The sequence below is a fragment of the Melozone crissalis genome, unplaced genomic scaffold (assembly GCF_028551555.1).
Source record: "Melozone crissalis strain CALT ecotype California unplaced genomic scaffold, PUWL_Pcris_2 ptg000002l_1, whole genome shotgun sequence".
NCBI classification, from domain to species: Eukaryota; Metazoa; Chordata; class Aves; order Passeriformes; family Passerellidae; genus Melozone; species Melozone crissalis.
The window spans coordinates 27,860,348-27,874,306 of record NW_026535780.1 but is presented as its reverse complement, the minus strand read 5'-3'; the positions used below and the strand labels follow the sequence as shown (position 1 = coordinate 27,874,306).

The 13,959-nt window shown below is 46.4% G+C and overlaps 1 protein-coding gene across 1 annotated transcript in view; it reads right to left on the bottom strand.

Annotated features, from left to right (window-relative positions):
- The window catches only part of PAG1 (phosphoprotein membrane anchor with glycosphingolipid microdomains 1), a 105,090-nt gene extending 93,309 nt beyond the window's left edge, over positions 1 to 11,781 (bottom strand). Inside the window, exon 1 of the mRNA XM_054283896.1 lies at positions 11,544 to 11,781. The gene's annotated coding sequence lies outside the window, so the exon portion shown is untranslated. The remainder of the gene's footprint in view (positions 1 to 11,543) is intronic.
- Between the last annotated feature and the right edge of the window lie 2,178 nt (positions 11,782 to 13,959).

The window sequence follows — 13,959 nt, the reverse complement described above, 5'->3', positions numbered from 1 at the left end:
GCCTCCTGTATTTCTGGTTTTACCCATTGCCCCTGTCTTGTCACTGGGCGTCACTGAAAACAGCCTGGCTCTGTCCTGTTAGTGTCCACCCTTCAGGTATTTCTACAAATTGACAACATTCTCCCCTATCCTTCTCTTCTCCAGGCTGAACAGTCCCAGCTCTCTCAGCCTCTCCTCATATGAGAGATCTCCAGTCACTTAATCATGTTCATGGCCCTTTGTGGGACTCCCCCAATATGTGCATTTCTCTTTGGTACTGGGGATCTCAGAACTGGTGTGGCCTCACAAGTGCCTAGAAGAGGGGCAGGATCACCTCCCTCCACTAGCTGTCAAGATTTTGTCTAATGCAGCCCAGGACACACTTTATCTTTGCCACAAGGGCTCATTTGTTGGCTCATGTTCTACTTGGTGTCCACCAGAACCCCTGCAGCTTTTCTGCCTTCTGAACAGTCATCCCCTGCACATATTGGAGCCTGGGGGTGCTCCTCCCCTGCTCCCAGCACCACCACTCAGGAGCTCAGCTGTGGATGTGGGATAAGTCCAAGCTCCTCTGTGTGCAGCAGAGCAGAAGGTGCCATGCCCTGGAGGCAGCACTGCTCAGCTGGGGCCAGCCACGGCAGGAAGGCCGGCTCTGGTCAGGGCCTGTGATCCTTGGTCCTGGTGTGCCCCAGCAGGGCCCACCCTGCAGCCTGCACTGTATCAGCATCTCCTCATTCAAAGCTCCAGGGGCACTGAATTGCCAGGCTGTGCTTCTGGAAGTTAACCCTTTCCTGTACCAAACACCATCACTCCCGGAGCTGAGGGACAACAATCCTTTGGAGAAGATCAAGCCGGAGAGTGAGAAAATACAAGTTTAAGTTTCAGCCCCAGCACTTTTCTTGTGCTAAACTGAAACACCAGATACAGGAAAGAAGAGATAGCAGCATTACTCTTCTCCCTGACACCAAAACCTCGCTCTTTACCATACAACGGACTTTTTTTTTTTTTTTTTTGCAAGAGCTTGCTCCCCTCTGCATGCAGTCAGGCTGGTGCAGACACAAACCACAGTTACTGGAGTGTAAATAAAACCAGGTAGCCAGCTGTTTAAAAGGTATCAATCTCACAGCTCTTGTCCTGAGCATTTACCCACAGCAATCTTCACACTTATTTTTTCTGAATTCAGTCTAAGTGCCAGCTGCTGATGAACCGCAGGGAGCATAATTTTTATTAAATAATGAACACTAAAACATTAGCATTATACTTCATAAAATCAACTTCCTCTTGCCTATGGACAGATAGCTAAAGCCCAGAAATTCCCAAGGGTTTTCTGTGTGCACTTTTTTTGGTTGGTTTTGGGGGTTTGGATTTTGTTTTTTTCGTTGGTTGGTTGGTTGGGGTTTTTCTCTCATTTCTCTAGAATCTAATGAAGGAAAGCCTTTGGTGTTTAAAGTGGTTGACTGTTTTTAAGCACCAGAGTAATTAATTATACAAGCTAATACTTAATATAGGAAATACAATGGCTCTGTGGAGTAAGGCACGTATCATGCTGGCTGGAACATGGAAACTACCAAGACTTTGAAATTCTGCTTCTCAGGGAATCACACCACTGCAATGTATAATTTCTACCTAGCTCAGAAAACCAAAGGAAAACAAGTTTTCTTGTTTACTGTGTTTCTTGAATAAAACATTTACTGCTGATTAAAACTAACAACTTGTGCTAATTTCACCACTGTCCAAGAACTAATATTTCAGTAATTCCCACAGCTGGAAGAAGCAAAAAATGACAAAAATCAACCAAGGGTTTCCAGATTCCCAGATTGCCAACCTGAGGTCCAAACCCCCAGGGCTTTGATGTGTCAGGGTAGCTACAGCCAGCTCCTGGGGCCATCCCTACAGGAATTTGAAAGTTCCATCACCCATTTCACAGCCTGGGCTTCTCTCTCCAGACCAGATTTGATGTGCCTGTTGAGAACCAGAAATCATGTTCTTGTACATGCTGTGCCTGAGTGCTGAGTAAACATGAAACACAGAAATGCTGAGTTATTTGCTGCCTGCCCACTTTGCCAAGTAAATAATATAGCTATTTATACCTCATAATAATGGCTTCCTGTTTTGGTGGGAAACCAATCCTCTGCTTCTGGTTTACTTTCCCCAGCTTTTCTTCAGGGGTGGTTTTAGCCAAACCTGCTGAGAAGAATGACAACAGGATCACCTGGAAAGCAGCATCCATTAAATCACCCCACACCAGACCCAGATATCACCACCTCCTCTATCATTCACCTGACTGTTAAGGCTAATCAATTCCTGGTGTATTAGATTTCTAGGAATGAAATGGACTTGTCAAGCAACATTAAAGATGGAGTCACAAGTGAGTAAGAGCTTCAGGGCTCACTCACACAAATTAAAACATACAATTGATATCAAAATGTAAATCAAAAGTATGAAATATAATTAATTTCTTTTTTTCAATTCTTGATGATTCATTCTTGCACTTCCTTCAATATAATTGATGGGAACAATTTAAAAGACTTGACAAACTGTCCAAGGTACCCTGAAAAACCAAACTGTTGTACCTCAACATTAGCATAAAACCATTCCCCAATGAACTGTCAGATTTCCTGTACTAAGTTGCCAGGAATATTTTCTTCCAAATACAGTCATAAACACCAAAAGGTGACTAGATATTTGCATCCCTTTTGATTACCAAGGGCATAGTTAAGAAAACAGATAAAACAGAAGGGAAAGAAAATCATATTAGAAAAGTCCAAGTGCATTAGCAGATAATGTTTGAATCCACATTCAGTACAGGTGGTCCATAGGTAACTGTTTACCTCAGGTCCCCATGCATGCTGCCACATGCTGCTGCTCCCCTGAGTGATTAATCCACCCACAGAGAAATCTCTGTGACAAGTCCCTTCACAAGGCACGAAATGGAGGTCACTGTGCCAGCCAGAAAATGACACATTAAAAAGGGGGGGAAAAGACAGGAAATGCTCTTTATGCTTTCCACTTCAGTACAAACATGTGGGATTTATTTCACTAATCCACGGCTGGCAGTGTCAGGGCTACTTGGAGCTGCAGAGACAGAGAGAAATAACCAATTTTCAAATCCCCTCCAGCTACATGAAGGTAAGAAAGAAGAGCACATCTGCCCCCACAGAGCTGTTATTGCACTGCTGCCAACACCATCTCCTGAAAAGGCTGAGCCACGGGAAGGGACAGCCCCTCCTGTAACTAGGGGAGTCAATTAAGATGGCCAAGATAATTTCAAAATACACCTTTTTACAGGGTTCTCATTTGAAATTTATTTTGCTGGTCTGATTACAACATTACATTCCTATATGTAAAGTGTGAAGGGAACTGCACAAGTGACTTTGCCTACACAAATATGAGCTTACTCAGACTGTTTAAACATGAGGTCACAATTTACCTTTCTGGTGGCAAAGCAGTGTCCTTTCTTACCAAGTGTACTAAAAATCAGGCAATATTTGACAGCACATCAAAGTGTGAGACAGAATACATACACATCCACTTTGGCCTTTCTGTATTTTCTTCTTCTTTTTCCTTAGGCAAGCAAGTCTATAAAGCCTCTCATTTAATGTGTTAGATTAATAAATGATGAAGCTACAAACATGAGAGCCCCAACCTTCTATGGCGTGTGTTCAATTATTTTGCATTTAAAAAGAGTAAAGGAAAACTAATTTAATCTCTGTAATTGCCAAACTAAGTGACACAACCTTGCCCATAATAACAGATCAAAACAATACACGTACATTTACCAAGTTGTTGTAAAAACTAATTTTTTACTCTGTAATTTTTACTCTGAAATTTTTACTCTGAATAGTTTTTTATTTTTGAAGCATTAGCTTCCATTTGTGGAAAAGTAACTACCAAATGTTGCAGTAGAGGCCATGGAGACTGTGCAATTCCACACATCTAGGTTCGGGATCAGAACTTTCTTTAGGCTAACCTCTCTGACAGCATTTCAAAAGAAAGCGAAACTATATTTTGGAATGTGCTTGGTGAATATTCCAAACTAAAGTAAGTCTGCAACCACAGGCATTCTAGTTTGCAGGCTCTGACAGTCTGAATGTTGGTCTATGCACTCTGCTAGAAGGAAAAGTAGCTGTTATTCATTGAAGGAACAAACTTCGGTAGACAGTGCAGTTTGTTGGGAAATCACCCACAACACCATCAGCAGCAAGTTCTTTACAACCTCTTCAGCTATGTGTTCCTGTCTCTCCCTCACACTCCAGTCTCCTAAACCAGAGTGCCTGGGTGGCAGCCTGAGCAGTGGCAGGCGTCAGAGCGTGGTGTAGGCACCAGTGCTCCTCTGCACCCCTTATGCCCAAAGCTGAACCCCTTTTCCATGGCTCTTATCTCCTGCTCTCACTGACATCCTCATTAACTCTCCCCCAGCCACACCACAAGCCCTAGGAGAAGGCTTCAGGTTACCCTTCTCTGCCTTTTCCATTGGAAACCACCTTGCTTGGACATGAGGAACAGCCCAATATTGGCACCACCCTACGTAAGCTCCCTCTGCAGCCCTGCCCCGAGGCACCAGCCCCCTCACATCTGGAGAGAGCCCACCTGAGGCAGCTCAACACTTGCTTTGCCATTTTTCGTGGGCACACCCCAGCAGTGGCTCACAGCTGTGTGGCAACAAGCATATCCAGGGCTTTCTCTCCCTCAGTCACTTCTGAACCATGAGCCTCTAATCCATTTGGCTTCAGCTGCAAAATTCCCATTGATTGATAATGGATTTTCCACTGATGTAGAATCGAGCACTTCGACTACACCACTACGAATTAACAGAAGAGAGCTCTGTTAATCCTTTATAAGCAAGCTTAATCTCGTGGTTTAGAGAAGGAGCAAAGGCTCTGTTCTTTCCAGTACCAGCTAGAATGTGATTACCATTTCAGAAAATCATTTTCATTTTCTTTGATTGATCCAATATTTCTTTGGAAGACATAAATCCAGACACTACCACAGATGCTTCTGCCAAGTAAAAAAGGAAGAGTTGAGCTATGAATCCTGAAGCTGAAAGCTGGGATCAGCACCCTAGGTCTTTCAGTTAGTCCACAGAAAGTGCTGTCATCTAGAAACAGCAGTCTGACAAAGCCTTTACAGCATTCACCTTTCAATTAAAAAGAGTAACATCTGAAACCTCACATTAAAATGGCTTTAAGATTTGTCAGGACTCTCTCTTAATGATGTGATTTGATCATTTCCTGTACATTAGCAATAGTTAGGGCTATTAAATGCAAGCAAGTATTGCACCTTTAAGGACTTACAGAATGTGGCTAATAACGCTGAAGCAATCAAGTCATCAAAAAGATGAACTGAACTTACATTTAAGACACTTTTTCCATTAAAACAAGATTTTGTTAGATCAACTCAGGCTTTAGGTCAGTGGACACAGAATGGTTCTCTTTTTGCAGAAAAGGAAATTCATCACTACACATCAATGTCTGGTAAACAGGAACTCACTCTGGCTCCAATGAGAAAGCACTGCTCACCAAGCCTTGTCCCATTTGCAGCAAACAGTCTGAGCAAGGATACTTACTTACTCCTTAGCAGTAAAATCATGAAAGATCAAGCCCAAATATTACAGCTATAACTGATGTCCTTACTTTGATGTCCTGTCCTGCAGCACACGAGATGCAAACACTTCACTGAGTCAGTAATTCAATGTACACGCTGCTACTATGCTACGATGCAAAGAAGTCTTAATACAGCAGCTTAGTGGCTCCTCTAAAACACTGGAATGCCACCTATCTCCATAAATTGTTTATCTTTGTCAAGCATTTCACTGCCACTGTTTAGCTGGATGATCTCTGGCAGGAGCAGCAGAGGCTGACGTGCACCTTCATTAAAGCAGCGCCTCCTCCTTCCCCGCCTGCAAGAACAATGAGTGCGGGAGGGAAGAGGTGAGCAATCCACGGGGTAATGAAGAGATTTCGTTTCAGAGGGTTATCAATTATTTATGAGCAAATCCCCAGATGAACACATCCGAAGCTGAGCAGTTTTTAATACATTTCACTTCTGTACACACGGCCCAACACAACGAGATGCGAGCTAAACTGGACTGGACTGATTATCTGAGGCATCAAACAGTGAGTTCAGTCCGACATCAGTAAATCACCCTTACGTTTTTCAAAGTACAGTGGTCTTCTAGATTTAAATATCTTTCACAAAAGTCCTCTAAGACTCATAGAAATTATTCTCTATAGTATTTCCCATCCATCAAGATCTCAGCAAAGAAAAATCTCATCCTGAAGAATTTCTGTAATTATGCTGATGCAGTTGTCTAAATAGTCAAATACTCAAGTTCTAATATTGCCCAGCTGTGAATGGGATTTTACTCAACAATGGGACTAAATGGATCTGAAGTTTTCTTATTAAGAAAAGGTAAGACCAAGTAAAGGCCTTCTTCTCCAGAGCTGGGTTTAATCTTTTTTAAAACAAAGACTTCCTTCTAAAATAAAAGTGTTTTACAACTGTGCTTTTTAAAGAGAAGATCTGAAAACTCGTCCCGTGATATGGGAAAGGCAAACATTACACACTCTTTACAAGCAAGGGCAGTGAAACCGAACAGTTGTATGTGCAGGAAATGCTCTGCACAAAAAGTCAGTAATCTGTTTACAAATGCTATCATTGGAAACAGTCATCCTGCAAGACTTGAAATGAAACCCAATCCACTAGCAGGCAGTGAATGCCCAGATCTGCAGAACCACGCTTTGAGCTCCAGCTTCCCACAGCTTCCAGCCAACAGGATGCTACCAAAGTCACCACCACCAGTGGTTCCTCTGTCCCACTTCAATGACTGTCTGTGGCTGTGTCCTGATGGCCCCAAGGCCACCTTTCACTCCCAGCTCAGGTGCTCTGAGCCAGGACCCGCCTGTGCACTCCAGGACGTGTCCTGCAGAGCAGCCCCAGAGCCAGGTTTGTGCCTGGCCAAGCAGTGGCCTGCCATGCCCAGGTGGCCCCAGGGGAAGGCAGCCAGTCATCCTGAGCTCGGAGAGCTCTTGGTGCTGCCTGGAATGAGCACAGCCAAGGAGGAGCAGACAGCAGGCCCTGCAGGGTCCCTGCCTCTTGGAGCCATGTCTGAAACCTGCCCTCCAAAGGGAAATGTCTGGGGAGACCCTCATCATGTAAATACATTTGAAACTCCACATGCAATGAGCACTTCCTGCCTTTACTGCACAGCACCCCAGGAGAAGAGCTGGGTCTCTCAGATTCCCACTGCCCTCTCCCTTTCAGGCCAGCACTCACCTCAGCATCTGCACAGCCCCAGGAGAAAGCTCTCCTCCTGGCCTAGCCAGACTAAACTGCTCCAATATTAAGAAAACAAAAAATAAAAAGCCACTTAGAAATCCATTTTGGATTTGTTTGCATTACTTTAAAGGGTTTGCTATATATTTGGATGAAAGAAGCCCATTAAGTACATCTATATTTACTTCATTACAGCGTGGCTCTTGAAGTTAGATGAAACGATTTACCCTGGCCACGTTTGTTTATTCATCAACATCAGCTAGATATATTTTCAAAGGCTCATCCTCATTGCATTTACATGAAAGCACACAGATTTTTTTTTTTCCCCAACAGTTGTAAGGCATTCTGAGAGGTATGAAAGGGCAAAAGAAACTTTAGTGAGAATTACAAAATCAAGGAACGGTAGATGCACAATTTCTGCTTATTAATGGAGGTGGAAACCCACTCTTTCCCACCTAGAGTCATTCTTCCCACCCTGCAGATGTATCAACAGCAACAAGCTGCAGCTGGATGCTCAGTTCCCCTGACTCAAGCCCCCATAAAGGCACCTGGCACAAACACCACAAGGGAAGCATTAACCCCTCCTGAAGCTCAAGATCTTAAGCAAACATAGCCCCCCAAGTTTCTGAAGTTTTTCTCTGCGCTTTGACAAGAAAAATTAGGAGTTTTGTTCCCCCCCAGGTGGCATTGAAGATGAGCTCTTCATTACTGCTAGCAAAGTATGAAGCAGAAGCACAGCCTATCAACGATTGAGGCCAACTGTACAAGTCCCATTACCTTGGACAGGAACCCAAACATAACTTGGTACTTGCATGCCTTTATTATCAAAATTTTATCCTCCATTTATTTAAATATTTAAATGACATTTATGGGCACTATCTTTCCTCATGAGTTTACACTTTCCCACGGAAGACTTCCAGAGTGATTAACAATGCTGATCTTTATCCTTCACACTGACTATTCATTCATCCTTTCTAAACGAATACTGCTTACATACGACCCAAGAGGGCTGTAACAAGGCAGTATTTATCTACCCTAATAATCTGCTGTGCCTGCTTTAATTAAAACTGGGCTATATCACATCCATGAAGCACAGGCACACCTCCTGTCACTCATCATCCACCTCACAGCTGTGCTGGGTGCACCTTCTCAGAGCAAGCTTTGGAGGTCCCACCACCTGCAGCCTGCCCACCCCTGCCCAGGTAACTGAGGGAACAGTGCTGCCAAAAAAACTGCTTCACCACAGAAGAGAAGCAGAATGAAACTGCAGAGGGGTTTGCAGTTTGGGGCCTTGAAGGAGTCACTGAACACCTGCAGGCTGCCATTCACCCCAGTTCACAGGCAGGGCACCACTGCTGGCATGGCACATGGGGATTTTGGGAGGTGACGGACCAGGGGAAGGAGTGACTGATGGAGAACCTCTGGCACAGCACAGCAATTCAGAGCATGAAGGGTACCAGGATGGAGATGGGGGAGCAGCAACCAAAGACATCTCAACTACCTGCAGTAAATTGGCAGCCAAATCGGGATTCAGCTTCCTCATCTGTGTTGCAGCTTTCACAGGTCCTCCATGGGCCCACATGACTGCATAGTGATTTCAAAATTTAGAGTTTACTTCTCATAGTATTGCACAAATGAGTGTACACTGCTTGCCTTTCCATGTTTCACTCCATGCAAGCAGTATCTTATCATATGAACATTTACAAATGGACCATTTTCCCCTGTAAGAAACTTGAGCTTCTCCCCTCACCAGAACTTTTTTGGCATTATTATAGAGAGTATAAGGCAGTAGCAGTACTGATGGCATCCCTGGGATGCTGGATGGGCAGCAAGCAGCCAGGGCAGAGTGCCTGCAAGCCACAGGCTGTGCAACCTGAGCCTCATCCAGCACCTCTCCCTGCTGGCTCCATGCAGGGCCTTACCTTCAGCACACCCTAAATCATGGGAGGGGGCCACTCCCCATCTCAGCTTCACAACCTGGGGATAAGGGTGAGGGGCAGCCCTCTGCTCCCCTTCACCCTGCCTGGGCTCCCTCCCAGCCCCAGCACAACCACCACACTCCGGGACACCTGCCCTCCCCACTGCTGCTCCAGGGCTGAGCTACCCTCGCATCCTCTGCCTGAAACCTGCCCCATTCTCAACACCTGGAAGCAGAGGCATTGCTGCAGGGGCATGGGTAGTGTTATTTGAATGATTTACTGTTTTAATTGTCACATGGTTTTGAGTCCTCTTGGTCTATTAATCTTATTCTTGCATTATATTTTACAGTTACAAACTCCATGGGTTTGGAACTACTTTGAAAAAGCTCCTCAGTTCTCTATCCCCATCCTTACTGGAAGTAAAATAACTGTCCTGTTCCAGCCATTGAACTCTGCAGCACTCCACCATGGGCATCAATGAGCTGATAAACTCATTTAACTCCTTTGTGTGTCAATGTCAGTGCCCCAAGAAAGAGAGTTCCTTAAACTAAATGCCACTGCACATCCAACAAGAAAAACTTGATGGCTTTTCTTGTGGACTCCTCAGTGCTCCCTAAAATATAAATTAACTCTCAGATCATCCTTGTTTAGGACTTGGAATCCAGTAGCCACTTTCTGATCAATAGAACTGTAATAGTAGAATAAATTCAGAACTTAAGTTATCTAGTAATAGTCATTTGTACACAATACATGATCTAAAGCCATATGCACTTCCAAATGCCTGGCAATGAGGCCTATGAGGAGCACTGTGCCTTAAAACACAATGGATTACCTGTTTCTTTTCCTCATTGAATGACATCTCAGAAAAGGAACCAAACAAAAGATGGGTGAGTTTGATGACTGTCATGTCCCACAACTTTTACTCATTTGAGCAATGCGTTGCCTCCAGACCCGGTTCTCATTTGGAAGTTGCAGATCCTAACTGCTGACCTGAATATTGATTTTATGTTAATAAAAATCTGTGTTGAAACGCTGGTTAAGTATAAAATTGCTCTAGTACTTCAGGCCTGCATGGTGTCACACACGCTGTACTATTTTCTTTTTCAATGAGTGCAAAAGACACTCACCCCTTACAGGAGAGGCCCCACAGGCTGCAGAATTTGGCCTTTGTTAAATAAACTAAGACCTGAATAAATCACTTTTCCAATTAGGAGAGGCACTTTTGCAATAACGAAGTTGTGCACCTGAAAAATTTTTAAAAATGTAAAATAAAACCCCCTGGAATTTGAAACGTCTTGTTCTGTATCACCTAAGAGAAACAAACACAATAACAAAGTACTTCCATTTACCTACTGGGTATCTTTAGCAGTGTTTGCTTCTACAAATTCTCTTAACAGACGCTGCTCCAATCATCATTTATCTGCTACACAGACAGACTTTGAGAGGACTAAGGAGGATTTGCCTCTGGTTTCACACAGAGTGCTTGTTTTTTTGAAGTTGAATTTCATAAAATAAGAACTCTGGATAAAAGTTAATCAAGCACAGCTACAAGGCTTCCTAGGCTGCTAGGAAGGGGGGAAATATTTTCTGCCAAGATTTTTTCTTTGCTCTTCCTCTGTCTCACTCCTTTTCTGCATTTATTGCTTAATGACTTAGTATTATTTCAAAGGCCGTTCCTTTCACAAATGTAATCAATTCGTGCATTCAGCACCACACACGATACGTTACTCTCCTTATAACCAAATCTCTGAAGGATAGATGAGAATGAAAGGTTATAGAGCTCTATCTTCAAAGTGCTATAGTTCAGACACCTATAAATCACTACATTTGTTTATCTAGCTAATTGCCCCATTAGCGCCCGTAGCATCTCAAGCTGCACAACTTTCTGCTGTGCCCGTGGGTCAGTTTCTGTTTTCCCTCTCCGGAGCCCTGCGAGCCGCAAGCCCCGCGCAGCACTCGGCGTTAGGGACAATCTGCGCTCGCAGCTCTGCCGGAGGAGCAGCCCCGCTCGCCCCAGTCCTCCACGAGACTTTCCGAGCCCAGAGCAGATGCCACAGCGACACAAACCGGAGCCTGCCACTGCCTAATAGGATTTCAATGGAAACAGGGTTAGGGGCTGGCTGGCGGGAGCGGGGAGGCGCGGTAACCCCGCGCCGCGGAGATCCGCACAGCTGGCCCGGCCGGGGCCGGGGCTGGGGCCGTGCCCCGCACCTGTGTCCGCTCCTGCCGCCCGCAGCTCCGCCCGTACGCAGCGCCCGCAGCGCGGAGCGCAGGGACAGCCCCGCAGCGGCCCCGCAGCGACTGCACCAGCACCCCAAAACACGGACACGGACACGGACACGGCAACTTCGCGCACCGCCCCCAACTCACCGGGAGGCGCGGGCCCCGCGGAGCGGAGCGTCCCTGGATGCCGCCGCCTCCCGCGGAGCGCAGCCCGCAGCGGCGCGGCCACGGAGCCGAGGGAGGAGAGGCAGCAAGTTGCGGCGCGTCTCTCGTCTCTTCTTCTCTCCTCTCCTTTTCTCTCCCTACCCGCCTCCTCCTCCTCCTCCTCCCCCTCTCTCCCTCCCCCTCCTCCGCCCGGCGGGAGGGTCGGGGGAGGCGGCGGAGGGGCCGGAGCGCGGCCGCGGAGGGCGGCGCGGGCACTGCGCATGTCCCCGCGCCCGGCGGCGGAGCCAGGGAGGCGGCGGCGACGCTGCGGGCCGGCAGCAAGCGCGGCACGGCACGGGCACGGCACGGCACGGCACGGCTCTGCGGAGGCTGCGGGGCACAGCACGGGCACGGCACGGCACGGCCCTGCGGAGGCTGCGGGGCACAGCACGGGCACGGCTCGGCACGGGCACGGCTCGGCACGGGCACGGCACGGCCCTGCGGAGGCTGCGGGGCACGGCACGGGCACGGCTCGGCACGGGCACGGCCCGGCCCTGCGGAGGCTGCGGGGCACGGCTGCCGCCGCAGCGCCTCGCTCGCTGCCCACCTTGCGGCAGTGCCGCGGCCCCGGGGGCCTTGGCCGCCCCCAGCAGCGGGGAGCAACTGCGGCCGGGCCGGCGCTGCGGCGGAGGATGCTGCGGCCGCCGCCCCGGTTGCTGCACGGGGGCTGCGCGGCTGGAGGATGCTCCGGTGGCCGGCCTGGAAAGGTGGAAAAAAGGAGGAATTGAAGCATCCTGGTCTTGTTTGGTTTTTTTTTTTTTTCCTCGTTAAGTGAGCGTGACTAAAGAAGACAGGTATTTTGGCAAAAGGAACTTCGGCATAGTTACTGGTGGGTTTTTAATGTTGTACCAAGGTCTTTAAGCAAAAGAAATAATCGTATTTTTACATGATGTAGGGAAGCGCAAGGACTGCAAGTGAAAAGCGCTGTAACAGCAAAGGCAGGAAAGGCTGCAGAAGCAAAATACTGAACTGAGATCTCTGGGGATTTTTTTTAGGGAAATTGCACAATTACTACGAGTTTCCACCCATATGTAAGGAGTGACTTAACACCCAGTGAGCTCTTTCTTCCTGAGAATAAGTTTAAGCCCCATATGCCATTCTGCAGTAGCAGTGCTGTCAGATGCATCCAAGGTTTGAGTCTAGATCTGCTCTTGGTATTTTCCAAGCAAGCATTTGCCTTTCCAGGAAAGTGCTGGTTTGTTGCTTAGTTGGTTGCTTGGGGTTTTTTCTGAAATCCAAATGCAGCAGTACCACCAGCATTTTCATTTTCACCTAATCTTTGGCAAGATTACAGCTAATGTATTATCTCCATGTGTATCTATCCAATGAATCCTCAGAGCTGATCCTTTCCTCATCCCACCTTTCACGATTGCCAGCTGTTGGTTTCCTCTGTTTCCTCTGTTGATTTGTTAACCTTTGGTTTTTTTTTTTTTTTTGATATTTTTAAGCGTTCTTTGAGCTCTTTATTCAACAACTTCTGTCTGCACTGGGTGACATAGTCCATGATTAGCAGAGTCCAGTCCATCCCAGTTTGTCCACGTGGCCCCTGCCACAAAATGCATATTATTCTGGCATGTAACCTGCCAGTTCCTGTAATATCCAGCTGATGGTTGCCATTTTACCAGTCTGGTGTTGCCTCTCTTCTCCGTTCTTGACATGCCACTTTACTGGCACTGTAGCTGACCTAATGATGTTTTTCTCAGACTTTGTTTTCTCAGGTTTCTTTTACCTGTAGTTCTTGCCGAAAGTTCCCACCAAATCATTTAGTTAGAATAAAGAAGACTTTGTGAAACCCCTGACATCTGTAACCACATCCCACATGGTGAGTCTGCAATGAACCCAACTACCCCAGAGACTCTTTCACCTCCAACTGGTTTTGTAGTCAGTGAAGATTTGCACATGTGGAGTTTTGAATCAGCACTTTTGTTCCACCTCTGCATTCCTTCATTCTTGACCAGTGGTTCTCCTGCTCTACTCAAGCCTTGTTGATGTCCTATAGAGAGTGGGTAGGCTGTCATCGCCATTTGGTGCCTCTGTAGTGTTTTCAGTTTAAAGTATGAGTTGTGAAATTGTGATTTGTAGGAAATTTTGGAGGCTAGCAGTAGGCTGTAGGTCCAAAAAGACTGGAAACTAATGTTCTAGCAGCTACTCCCCTTCAGCTGTATCTTTTGGCACAGTTTGATGTCATCAGCAAAATACAGTTTTCATTGAGTCTTGTAGAAGGGATGCACAAAGCATGGCAGTACACTGAAACCCAGAGGAACTCTCCATCTCTTTAGCCCTGCTGTAGACATTCCTGGTTCCTCCAGATAGTAAGTTTATTTGGATTCAATTAGTTGAAAAAAACCTTTCAACAATC